A 14,257-nucleotide genomic window follows, 5' to 3' on the forward strand; every position below is an offset into this window, starting at 1 on the left:
TGAGCAAGAGGAGATGAGATCTAGTGTACCTATGGAGAACCAAAAAAGGAGCATAGGAAGTTTATCCAAACTAAGAGTACAGAACGTAGAGTGTATGGTCTCAAATGACTTTAGGATATGTGTTAATAGAAGCAAAGTAAAAAATGTTTTCTGGTTGCCTTCATTTCCTGAATAAAATAGGAATTAAAATCTTCTCCTTGGAGACAGGATGATGGAAGAAGAACTGGAGATACAATAGGAGAAGAGAAAGTATATGATGGCTTTCTAGAAAATTGGAAAAAATGAGTGAACTACAAAAATATAGTATAATTGTACAACTCTACTAAGAGATAACTTGGGTATAGTGATCATAAGTTCAATGTAATACTTTTCAGCATGGTTGTATGCTCTTCTCTAGTGCCCGTTTAGCTGTTTGCAAAGGTAGAGTGGCCCAAGAATTAGATTTAACCAGCACTGGGTATTAATAGGAGAGAACTAAGAGACAGAGAGAGGCAAGACAGTTGAGGAAGTATTCAAAAGAGTAATTTTAGTGATGAATCCTGAAATTCATCCTGAATAATAATGGAAAAATGAGCACAAGATTAGTAAAGAACAGGAAAAAATAGTATAATAATTGAATTTTAAGTCCTAATTTAATAAATGTTGGTGTCAGAGTACTAGAGGAAAGAATCAGTTGAGTGGAGGAATTGGCTAGAGTGCTTAAAGTTGTATTTTTTAAAGTATTTTTTACAATGGCTTGGGGAAATGGAAGATAGGGCTGTTTACAACTAATGACCTTACTTAAAAAGGGATATTGTGTAAATTTGGAGGCAGGAATACTTGGAATAAAATTCCAAATATGCCACCTAATAGATCTATAACTTCGAACAGATAACTTTAAGGGAGGAGACCACCCCTCATATTGTCTTATGACCAATTTCTGCCTCAAAGAAAAAGTAGGACTTAAAGAAAAGACAGAAATGAAATCAGTAGTCAGACAGCCCGGCGCTGCATTCCAGGCCTGGTAGTTGAAGACTGACCCCTGACCTAACTGGTTATGTTATCTATAGATTCCAGACATTCTATGGAAAAGCACTTTGAAAATCCCTGTCCTGTTCTGTTCTGATTACCAGTGTATGCAGCCCCTAGTCACATACCCACTGCTTGCTCAATCCATCACAAACCTCTCACATGGGCCCCCTTAAAGCTGTAAGCCCTTAAAAGGGACAGGAATTGCTCACTCGGGGAGCTCTGTTTTTGGAAACGTGAGTCTGCCGATGCTCCCAGCTGAATAAAGCCCTTTCCTTCCACAACTCGGTGTCTGAGGGGTTCTTGTCTGTGGCTCATCCTGCTACAACTTTACCTAAGAGTCTGTTTTCTTGTATGCAAGTGGAAGGTAAGAGTAGCTACCTTAATGGATTCTTATGAAGATTAATTGAGATAATTCTAGGTTAATTGTTAATTATAGTACCTGGCACATTGTAGACACTCTATAAATATTCATTATTCATATTAGCATGTAAGTTTTCATCCAATAAAGTTGTTTGTTGAAGCAAATTTGACTTAAATCTAAGTGTGATTTAGATATTAAATACTTTTAATGCTTAACATGTTAAAGCAAAGTCTTACAATCATTTTTTGGTAGTGCCAAGTTGATGTTAAGTAAATTTAGTATGTGTATATATACATATATAATATATATATTATATATAGTATATATATTATATATAATAACATTTTAAAATATGTCTACATATTTACCATATTCATTTAAACCAAATATTTAGCTGACTTTAATGAGAAGATGATTTTTTTCTGACCATGTCTATATGAATTAAACATAACAAATCGTAATGAATGTTTTATTTAAAAAGTGTTTTACCTCTATGCCTATAGTGAAGAGAAGATATTATTATCTTTAAGTTTAATGTAAGTTGTTAATACATATTAGATGCAAAGTTAAATAATTGTCTATTGCCTAATAACATGGTTTATTCATTCATTCATTCGTTCATTCATGATTTTCTATGCCGTAGACATTGTACTAGGTATTTGGGAAACAGACATACTAGAAGTATAAAGGTAGGATGCATGATCCTATATGACTTACATTGTAGTGAGAAAAATAGTAAATGAATATTCTGTAAAATGAACTATATAAATACAGATAGAGGGAAGTCTTTGGAAAAGAAAAAAAAACATAAAAATGGATAATGAGAGAGAATAATCAGACTTGGAGGGATGTTCTGAAGAAGTTATGTTTGAGTAGAGGCCTGGATAATAATATGGCATTAGCCATATAAATAAATGTAGAACAAACATTCTAGATGGAAGGAATAACAAGTATGATGTATTCAGTAAGTTAGGGACGATATAAGGAAAAAAAAAGGGTAGAAATTATTCCTGAAGGGGCAAACACAATATATTCTACACACTTGTATGTGAATTAGTACTTCTATTTTAACTGTGTTAAGTTTGAGGTGACTATTAGACATGCCAGTCAAAAGGACTGACTGAAGTCCTCTTGAGAAGTTAGACATATGTTCTGAGGAACAGGCAGTCTTAAAAACCACAATGATCAATGTATGAAATGTATGAAAGAACCCAGAGTCATTCCTGACTCTCTACTTTGCCTTAAACTCCAATTCAATACTTCTGAAAACTCTGAGATCCCAGGACGTACACAGAACTAACCACTTCTCCACTCCATTACTCCTGTCACTTACTCAGTCACTATCACCTTTATCCTTGATTATCAATATCATCTTTTTAGTGTTCTTACTGCTTCCACCCTTGGGTCTTATGGTTTATTCTCAACACAGTACACAGAGTCATTAACACAATGTAGAAAAGATAATGTTATTCTTCTGTGAGTACAATCTAAGAGCTCCACTTTTTACTCAAAATGTGAACTCAAAATGTGACATGATCCTATCATGGTCTCAAGGTCTAATATAATCTAGTTGCTCTAGTCGCTTAGAGCCCTGTCAAAATTGTTACTACACATTCTCAGGCCATTTCCCTTATGTTCAGATAAATGGTATATTCATAGACTTCCTATCCAAAGACAACACTTGTAGTGCCTTTTTGAATTTCCAGGTCTTAGATCAGAAGATATAAGTTTTCTCTGGCATCTCTGCATGTTCATCCTGTCTACCCTCTAGACTATGCCATTCTGTTCCCTTCTCTATTACCTAAGACTATTTTTTAAATTCATAGTAATTATTTTCAGTAGTTATACTTAGTATCTTTGCCTATTTGTGCATATTATGATGTTCATTGGATTTAGGGAGAGAACACACTGAAATATTGTTCAAGCAAATACAGTTTAGATGTAAACGAGATGCATTTTCGTGTGTCATGAGAGTAACTCTGAAACCAGACTACTTTGGTTCACATCCCAATTCTACCACTTAGTAAACGAATATAATCTCATGCAACTTATTCAATCTCTGTATGCCTTATTTTCTCATGATAGTGATATTAATATCCAAAGTCATAGACCTGTTGTTAAAACTTCAATTAGTCGATTCATGTAAAGAAATTGGTATAATGTCTATACATTGAAAGTACTTAATATGTTATTAAATTAAATTATTATTTTGCTGTTGTTGTAAGGCTATCCTTAAAATCAATTGTGTGATTAATATCTTGGGAAACTTATATTATTAATATTAGAATAGTAAAACAGAAATATTTTGAAGGGAAAGAAAAATGTCAGGAATGTACTTCTGGTTCAACTTAAATTTCCACGTAATTTTAAAACTGGAAGGATCATGTAACTTAGTGAAAGTTTGACTTTTTTGGTAAACTTCTCTCATGATCACTTCCAATCTTTTATTTCTTCTTCTTCTCTGCTTTTTTCAAGTTTAATTCCTTTGCTGAAATAAATCTCTATCTTGGATGTGCAGTGACTATTAAATACTACAATTGATTGCTGCTGTATGTTCTACTAATGAGCCATAAGAAATTCTCTCTCTTGTCACTTTTACACAGCCGACTACATTCACACTGCATAAATGAACACCTAAAAACAGATCAGTGTCAGTTTTTATTAATATGTAGCAGTTTTCAGATTACAGTTACCAAATAGGAAAACGTATTTGTTGGTTAAAAGTGAAGATTTAAAAATGATGAATTTTATTTCATGAATGAAATACAATGAGAATTGTATTTCAATTGCAACCTTATAGAGAAGTAAATATTAGAGAGAGTATCACAAAGTGGAAAGAACACAATGTGAGGCAGCAGAACTGAGTCTCAATAGAAGATCCTTCCCCTTTACTGGTTGTATAAACTTGATGGAATACTTAACCTCGCTGAGCCACAGATTTTTCGATCTGTAAAACAGAATTCCTTTCCCATTAAATTCACACTATTCAGAGTAATAAGAGACCCCATTTGCAACACAGTAGTAGGTGAAACATTTTAGTGAGGGTAATAATTAGGATGTTAAATTCCCACATACTTGAGGGAGACAGTGGGTGTAGAGGGGAGAGATGCAAGACCTCATTCCATGGAAAAATGAGGTGCCTGGGCTTCAAAGTTCTTTTTGAGCATACACTAGCAGACAATCGCCACTGTCCAAGGTGACATCTCTTAGACGCTGAGTTCCTGCACTCCCTATATGCCTCTTAAACTGGTGCTGTGATAAGATTGAGGGGAGCACTGGCCATTCTACTTTGCTGAATTTGCTTCCTTTCAACTCCTACTGTGATGAAAACATCTGACTGTTGCTATATCCTCAATTCAACCCTTGCTAAGATTGTCTGCCTTCAATTTCTGCTGCAAAATAATTTAGCTCTACCCTAGTAGGATCCCTGACAGACCCATAGGCTCTCAACTCAGAATCCACATCTGAAGAGAAATAAGGAGTATTCACGTATGCCAGCTAGGGCCTGACCTTGCTCTAGTCTCTTCATTGGCCTGTTACTTTATTTTGTAGTAAGGCTTTGCACAGAGTCTCTTTCTGGTGTCCTAATTCACTAAGGAACAAGGTAAATATTCCATGCTTTCTGTACTCCCTTCATTTTATTAAACACATATCTAAAGAAGGTCCCAGTGAACTATGTCTCTGAGCATTCACACTCTCATGGATGGACCAACCCTATAACTCACTTATCACCAAGAAACTCTGGCACAAGTGACACTACAAGACTTCTGAGTCTAGGTAAGAAGCAGCATGGTAGTGTTTGCCACGGTCTTTCAGAATGCTTTCTCTGGAGCATATAAGAAATCCGAGTGCTCTGGAACTGCCCTGTGAGGAATCTCAAGTTCCTCATGTTGAGTGTCCACATAGAGAGAGATGGTTAACCAGCCTCAGCACTTCCTGGCACCAGACACACAGGGGAAGAAATCTTTCAAGTACTTTAGCTTCAACAGTAATCTCATTGTAACTCCAAAGGAGCACCATCAGGCTGAACTCATCAGTTGTATGAATCAAAGAAAATAATAACAACTCATTGTTGTAATCTAATGTGCTTTCAGGGGATATGTTCTATAGCGACAGACAAGCAGGACATCTTCTTTTGTTTAAAAGCCAAAGAGGGAAAATTAGGACACCAATCTGTTCTACTCACATGTCTATTTTTCTTCTTTCCTCTTGCAATTCTAGGAGCTATAAATACATGCAGGTGTCATCGTTCTGCTGTTTGTGTTTGAGGATGTGGGGTTTTTGTTGGTGGTGATGGTTCTGGTTTTATTTTGTTTTGCTATTCTTAACAGTAAACTGGTTTCTCCTCTATACTAATAGTCTCTAAATTTGCTTTGATCTTATACTCCTCCAAATAAAAAGACATGTTGAGAATTCATGTGCACGTGCCCTGATGGAAAAAACAAATATATGATAGAATGTGGGAAGCAGAGAAGAAAAGAAGAACCCAAAGCAAAAGTACAATTTCAGGAAAGTCTTGAGGGGAGTGCTTTAGCCTGATTCTGCAAAGAATTCCTGGAGTGTCAATTCTCTGTCAAAAATTTGTTCTGGCTTAAGGCAGAGGACCTGAGCTTTCATAACCTACACTGGTTTGTCACTAACTAAGGGCTTTCTGAGGAGGCGGCAACGGGAAGACAAATTCTGAAGACTTCTAGTTTCAACAGGCCAAGCAGCTGTAGTAGCAGCTCTATGAAGAGCCACAGTTGTGCACTATTGAAAGAAAAAGTGGGCAGACACTGGGAATCAAAAACAACGAAAGAAAGTAAAGGGGATTTCATTGGCACCAGCAATATCCATATATACCCCAATATATGTTATGGTGGCAAACATAAAAGATGATAAAAAGACATTGCTTTAGAAACAGCCTCACAGGACGGATTGTACAGAAATCACCCCAGAAGAATTTTTTTCTTCTTCTTCTTTTTCAGGTACTCCTAGAAATTCAGCTAACAAACCAAAAACTGATCTAAGACAAATGGCATTCAGAAAAGATTCCTCCTTCCTCTTCTCCCTACTTCTCCTCCTCCTCCAAGCCAGACTGGGATACAAGTAATATATATAAAACATTCCAGCAGCTCACAGTAATGAGTTCACGAAAACCTAATTGTTATCTACTCTGTATATTAAAATTATATCTCACAGGTTTACATTAGAGTCTTCTTAATATTTGTTATAAAAGGGAGACTCTATTATAGTACCACAGTAACATAGCTATCTGCTCACCAACTACTTACCAGTGTGAGTGCCATTGCCCTTCTCAGGATGCCTATTTACTTTTAATAAAGTAATCTTGACATATGTAAAGCGAGTCAAACATAAATACTGAATCAAATAAATCTAAAACATATTTACTTAAAAAAACTTTTTCTATCATGACAGTGTCATGACATCAATGGCTATTACTGCAAGACACAAGAAACTTCTAGGCCAGATTAGTTGATATGGACTGAAGATGCCTTTACTAATAAAAGTTCCTTCTATAGATGTAAATTTCCTTTACAAAAGGGCAGCTTTTCAGAGCTACTCCAATGTCTGTGGTTTCTCAAAATAATCTGCTCCAAATATGCCAAAGAACTATGTGTTGCGATGACATATTCTGGTTTTCTACAGTAATGTTTTGGGGGTGGTATGTCCTGCCTCCCAACATATCCATCCTGCCATATTTCTTGTTGCTTGTTTTGTTGCCTACTCTACTTGCATTGTAGGTATTACCTTCAATGTATGGCCTCTTTGCATAAATGGTTTAAGCAATTTATAATTTCATAGGGTTCACTTGGTTGAATTGGGAGGGTATAATCTGTAAATCCACTTCACAGGTGCATATTACTGCACTATGTCACACTATGCTGAAGATAAACCAACTGGGGAGGACATCATTACTTATTATTGGAGAACCCCTATGATTGCCTCTGAGTAGCTCATAGAACATAGAGGACATTGACCACCTAACACAGGGGACAGAACTAGGACACCTTTTAAACTCTATGAATTAAAATTAGTAAAGTATAATGTCTTATTTATTTTTAGATAAATCTAAAATTTAAATGTAGGAGCTAGTATTTTCTTCCTACACCCAATTCAACTTACCTGGTATAACATACCAGGGTTTACATACTTCACTTTTCTTTTTCCTACCTTTTTTTCCCCAATTTCTTTTTTTTTTCTTTTCTTTTTTTTTTTTTTTTAGCAGTTTCAAACAACTCATGTTTATTAGCTCATTGTGAGTTCATCAGCAGTGTGGGCCCAGCATGGCTAGGTTTTCTGCTCAGGGTCTCACAAGGCTAAAATCAAGATGTTGTCTGGGCTGTGTGCTCATCTGGAGTTTAGGGTTCTCTTCCAGGCTCACGTGGTTGTGGCAGAATTCTGTTCCCTGGAGTTGCAGGGCTGAGGTCCTGTTTTCTTGCTGACTGTCAGATGAGGGCTGCTTTCAGGTCCTCGAGGCTGCCCACATTGCTTGCCACATGCGTGGTCTTTTCCATCCTTGAAGCCAGCAATGGAGAATTTCCCTTGGATTGAATCACCCACATGGTTGGACTCTGACTTCAGGAAGAGAGCCCTGTCTCTTTATTATTATTATTATTATTATTATTATTATTATTATACTTTAAGTTTTAGGGTATAAGTAGGCCAACATCATCATCATCACCTAATAACTCCCATTCTGCCCTCCTGCCATCTGTGGTTCCTCTAAACTACTCTGAATGTGCCTCTTCTAGATATGTCATGTAAGTGGAATCACAGAACGTTCATCCTCTTGTGTAAGCATTTCTTAGCTCTGCAGTAGCCGGAAATCTCCTTTGTTTTTCTGGAGTAATACATTTTGTTGCTTCTTTACTACAAGTCCCACTAGCTGCTTTTTCACTCATTCTCAATAAATGTTTGATACTTTTCCATCTAATTTTAATACTTTGTAATTTTTTTTTTTTTTTTTTTTTTTTGAGACAGAGTCTCACTCTGTCGCCCAGGCTGCAGTGCAGTGGCGCGATCTAGGCTCACTGCAAGCTCCGCCTCCCGGGTTCACGCCATTCTCCTGCCTCAGCCTCCCAAGTAGCTGGGACTACAGTTGCCCGCCACCATGCCCAGTTAATTTTTGTATTTTTAGTAGAGACGGGGGTTTCGCCATGTTAGCCAGGATGGTCTCGATATCCTGACCTCGTGATCTGCCCGCCTCGGCCTCCCAAAGTGCTGGGATTACAGGCTTGAGCCACCACGCCTGGCCAATACTTTGTAATTTTATGTAAAATATTACATACTATAAAAATACACATATGGATGAACATACAGAATTTTTCCACAATCTATCTGAAAATATAGGAAATATAATTTCCATTATGATGTGAGTTGAGAGAAAAGTTTCTTATTTATAATATTAATTAATGAGATAGCACATTATACTTAATTTGCATATCTTACTGGAAGCTAAAACATGCCAGTTGAGCAATTGTCTTAATTAATTGTCGTTCAGTGAACCACAGTGCATTGCATTTCATAAAGAAATAAGATAGACCGCTGACTGTTTAATTCTCTTTAGCACAAGAGTTACAAATCATACTAAACAACATTAAAATAATTACTAAGTTATACACTCATATACACATACACAAACATATATAATTCTAGCTGTTCATTTGAAACAAGAAAGTAAATTAATTATTTTTATATTTTCTTTTAAATTGGCATATAACAAAATTACTTTTTTAGCAGTTTTATTCAAAAATCTATTTCACCAACTGATTTGTTCACTTTAGAAAATGCTAAACAATTTATTTTAATAAAATTACTCCCAATTTGGCTTAGAAAGTTTGATTATAAATTAGAAAATTGAAACAACATTCGGAATTTGAAATACAAAATTAAAAAATTTCTTTTTTCTTAAAGATGTGTTCATAGCATATGATCAGATAATAACGAATAAACTTATGTAGTTTTTGTGGCCATTTTTTAATTTACCAAGTACTCAGAAAATGTGATGTGGATTCTTTGATTTTTATATTAATAGTAGCTTCAATTATTTGTTCTGAGCCTCTTTGTTTTTTGTTTGTTTTTTGAGACGGAGTCTTGCTCTGTCGCCCAGGCTGGAGTACAATGGCGCTTTCTCGGCTCACTGCAACCTCCGCCTTCCAGTTTCAAGCGATTCTCCTATCTCAGCCTCTGGAGTAGCTAGGACTACAGGTGCACACCACCACACCCCGCTAATTTCTATATTTTTAGTAGAGACAGGATTTTGCCATGTTAGCCAGACTGGTCTTGAACTTCTGACCTCTGGTGATCCACCCGCCTCGATCTCCCAAAGTGCTGGAATTACAGGCGTGAGCTACTGCGCCTGGCCTGTTCTGAGCCTCTTTCATTGAAAATTCCCATTATTAAAAAAAACAGAGGAACATAATTTCTTCACGAGTGGTATGCGTATAGTAATGGACTGTAGGGGAGAAAAAAAACCTTTCTGTCTACCCTCTGAAGTTGATAATCGAGTCTGTAAAATAAACTGACAGTAAACAGATTAACAACAGAAAAGGCAAACACATTTATTACATGCATGGGGCATCATCAAAGGAAAGAAGTGTGTACCCCAAAAGCCACTGAGACCTAAAAGCTGCATACACTCTTTATAGGGGAGACTAGAGGGGAGATGTTGGCAATTTAAGGGAGAGTGAATAATTTTGGAGAAAAATGAATGGGCTCTCCAAAGAACAGGTGATAGTCCGGGTGGTGTCAAATTTCAGTCTCCTGTGATACAGTTAATGTTTTCTGGGTAATGGATTACTAGGGTGGGGACTCATGACAATTGCATTTCTTCTGTCTGTAGTCAGATAAGGGAACATCACAGAAAGCCCCTCCCTGTGCCCAGAAGAAAAGAGGAATGAGAAATAGGAGGGTAGAGAAGGTCGGAGAGACATTGGTTCTGAGGCTGCTTCTGAAGCCTTCCAATCTTTAGCTCAAAGTACTCTGCCTGCCAAGGTGTTATGCTTTAAGATATTATTTTCTGAGTCCCAACAAGGCCATCAGGAAATTCTGTCTTCACAGAATCATCAACTTGTTGGCTTCTGTATACATCACTGTGATAGAACTCTCTGTAGTTTCCAGAGACTGGTATAAATTTGAGTTTGTACATTTTATTCCTATTCACTCAAATATAAGAGATAATGTTTATAGTGCTCTCTCTGCCAAAATTTTGCTAGATCTTTTTTCATGCGTTATCTCATTTAATCCTAATAATCCTTTGAGGATAGGTACTACTATAAGCGACCTTCTTTTTCAGCTGAAGAAGCCAAGCTTCAGAGACATTAAGTGTGTGAAAGGAAAATAAAAACTTGAGATCCCAATTCATTATGCCAAAAGTAAAAAATTAAGCTGAAAGCTGAGTCATGCAAGAAAATGCCTTTCCTTTTGTTCCTCAGTAGACAGCTACAGAAAAAAGGTTAAATATCTCCACAGATTCACCTTATCTTATGTAAAGTGCTGATATATTGAGTGTAATGCATAATTGACTATTCCCCTACCTGTTTCTTTTCCCTTGCAACATGTGGATTACCATACCCTCCCTCTTTCCCCTCCAACCCACTCTTCTCCTTTAAATATTAAAGCCCTCAAAATTATCTTTGAAGAAAGGCACAGACCACAGACTGTTTCTGTGATCCCTTGTTTATTTCTTCTGGGCATTGTTCTTAACTCTGGCAAAATAAACTTCTAAATTGATTGAGACCTGTCTCAGATACTTTTCTGTTTACAAGTTGTCAGAGACATTTGAACCAGAGCAACTCCATCTTGAATAGGAGCTGAATAAAATAAGGCTGAGACCTGCTGGGCTGCATTCCCAGTAAGTTAGGCATTCTAAGTCACAGGATGACATAGGAGGTTGGCACAAGATACAGGTTATAACGACCTTGCTGATAAAGCAGGTTGCAGTAAAGAAGCTGTGGCCCGAACCCACTAAAAACAAGATGGCCATGAAAGTGGCCTCTGGTCAATCTCACTGCTCGTGATATGCTAATCATAATGCATTAATATACTAAATGGCACTCCCACCAGCGCCATGACAATCTACAAATGCCATGACAATGGCAGGAAGTTACCAAATATAGTCTAAAAAGGGGAGGAACTCTTAGTTCTGGTAATTGACCACCCCTTTGCCAGAAAACTCATGAATAGTTCACCCCTTGTTTAGCATATAATCAAGAAATAACCATAACCATAAAAAATGGGCAAACAGCAGCCCTTGGGGCTGCTCTGCTTATGGAGTAGCCACTCTTTATTTTCTCAATGAACTTGTTTTACTTTACTCTATGGATTCACCTCAAATTCTTTCATGGGGTCCAAGAACCCTCTCTTGGGGTCTAGATCAGGACCCCTTTCCAAGGTCACACAAGTATGATTCTCATGAAATCATTTGACGGATGAACAAATGGTTTCCTCCACACATCAGGATGCTGGTGTCAATGGCTATCAAAATGATAATGCCAATGGTATTACCTTTCTCCCATAACTTCTTCACTTCAAAAGATGGTGTACTTTTGTGCAATAAAAATCTGTTTAGATATATGAATCGTATTTCAAACTCTTCTGTTGTTACCCTAAATCATTCTGCCAGATACCTTAAATCATCTCTCTCAAGTTCAAAGCCCCAAATATCTCTAGGGTAGGGGCAAAATGCTGCCTGTCTTTTTACTAAAGCATAACAAGAGTCACTTCTATTCAAGTTCCCAAAAAGTTCCTCATCTCCATCTGAGACCATCTCAGCTTGGACATTAGTGTCCATGTCACTGTCAGCATTTTGGGAAAAGGCATTTAATAAGTCTCTAGGAAGTTTCAAACTTTCCCACATCTTCCCATCTTCTGAGCCCTCCAAATCTCTTGGAAGTCCCAAAGTTTCCAGCATTTTCCTGTCTTCTTCTGAGACCTCCAAACTATTCTAACCTCTGCCAGTTACCCAGTTTCAAAGTTGCTTCCACATTTTTGGGTATCTTTACAGCAGTGCCCCATTCCCAGTACTAATATACTGTATTAGTTTGTTCTCATGCTGCTAATAAAGACATACCAAAGACTGGGTAATTTATAAAGGAAAGAGGTTTAATTGATTCACAGTTCAGCATGGCTGGAGAGGCATCAGGAAACTTACAATCATGGCAGAAGGAGAAGCAAACACATCCTTCTTCACATGGCAGCAGCAAGGAGAAGTGCAGAGTGAAAGTTGGGGAAAAGCTCCTTATAAAATTATCAGATCTCATAAGAACTCACTATCATGAGAACAGCATGGAGGTAACCACCCACATGATTCAATTACCTCCCATCAGGTTCATCCCACGATGTGGGGATTATGAGAACTGCAGTTCAATATGAGATTTAGGTGGGGACACAATCAAACATATTAGAGGACTTCTCAGGTAAGTTTGCAGGAAATAAATGCTTCATCTAAGCTCATTTATCATGTATTTACCTTTAGCTCCTGACACATTCCCAGTAAATGGTGATATTGGCAAACTAATTTAATTTCATATTGTTTAGGCATAAATAAAGCATATTTATATGTTTCCTAAATTACTGTAAAATTTTATATTGGTTATTAATTTCAGTTAATTTTTTAATCCAGCTTTAAAATATATATAATTGTAGCAAATATCAGATAATGGAAAGCTAATTTGTTGGTCAGCTAGTTTTGAAATTAAAGAAAAATTAAACATTTAAAACATGTTTTTAAAATGGCTGTTTTAGGGAAGAGAAACTGAATCCCAGAACCTAAGTGGAGCAGTTGAAATAAAGAGTTTTTTTTCCAGACCAATACCTGAGAAGGTTATACTTTTTCCCAGGCCACTCCCCACACTTCTCCTTGGTTCTAGATGCTATGTTGTGCCATGGTAAGACAGTACCAAGACTTTAGCAGGAAGATGCTGTCTACAGTGAACTTGGTTGGACAGAGGATCCAGACCTTCCACTAATAGCCAAGATAGAAGAAGCCCACTACAGCCCATGTGGGAGAAAATACAGAAAGCAACTCTGTAATCAATTGGAACAGGCTGATTCTAGAGGGAAGTCAACTTATAATTGCAGTATTTCCTGCTAGCCCCACTTCTCCCCCCCCGCCCCGCCCCCGCCTCCACCCCACCCCGCCCTCCTGCCTTGGACTTGAGGGCAGGCCCAAATTGAGAAACTTAGCCACAGGCCTAAACATCAAAGCATCCTAGGGAAATCCATCCTCCTGCCTGGATAACTGGGAAAAAGAGACTTTTTGTGAGCTGATAAGTATGGAGGAAATCCCTTCTGTTTCTCTATCTCTTGCTATCTCTTGCTCTCCCTCTCTCTCTTTTCTCTACCACTTTCTTCCCAAGGTCGTCGATCTGCATAGTTGCAGAGGAGGTAGCTTCGTATCTAAAACTCAAGAGAAAATAATTTATCTGTGTAGAGAAATAAGAAAAAGAGTCCCAATGGGGCAAAAACTATTGAAATAATTCTTGTTATTTCTCTCTGTCTCTCTTTTTAAATACTTCACCAAAGATGGGTTCAGCAGGTGGAACTGTGCAGTAATATGGAAGGTTAAAATGCTAAAAGAACATCTCACTTGCCAGTGAAACTGGAAAAAAGGACTCTGTGAGCCTGCAAGTGTGAAGGATATCCTGGAGAAGAGACATATAGAGAAGAGGATCTTCTAATTCTGTGTATGAACCTATACAAGCCTCAGGGTCATCCTCAAACTGTATGTATGCATGTAATGCCTCTGAGAAACATAACAAAGGCTTTGTGAATTGAACTACAATCTAAACTAACACCTAAGTCACAAACACCTGCAAGGAGGATACCAGGGGCAGAAGCAAACAGCAAAGAAAAGGTTTTGAAATCTGACACTACAATGTA

This window comes from Pongo pygmaeus, chromosome 6, assembly GCF_028885625.2.
Source record: "Pongo pygmaeus isolate AG05252 chromosome 6, NHGRI_mPonPyg2-v2.0_pri, whole genome shotgun sequence".
Classification (NCBI taxonomy): Eukaryota; Metazoa; Chordata; class Mammalia; order Primates; family Hominidae; genus Pongo; species Pongo pygmaeus.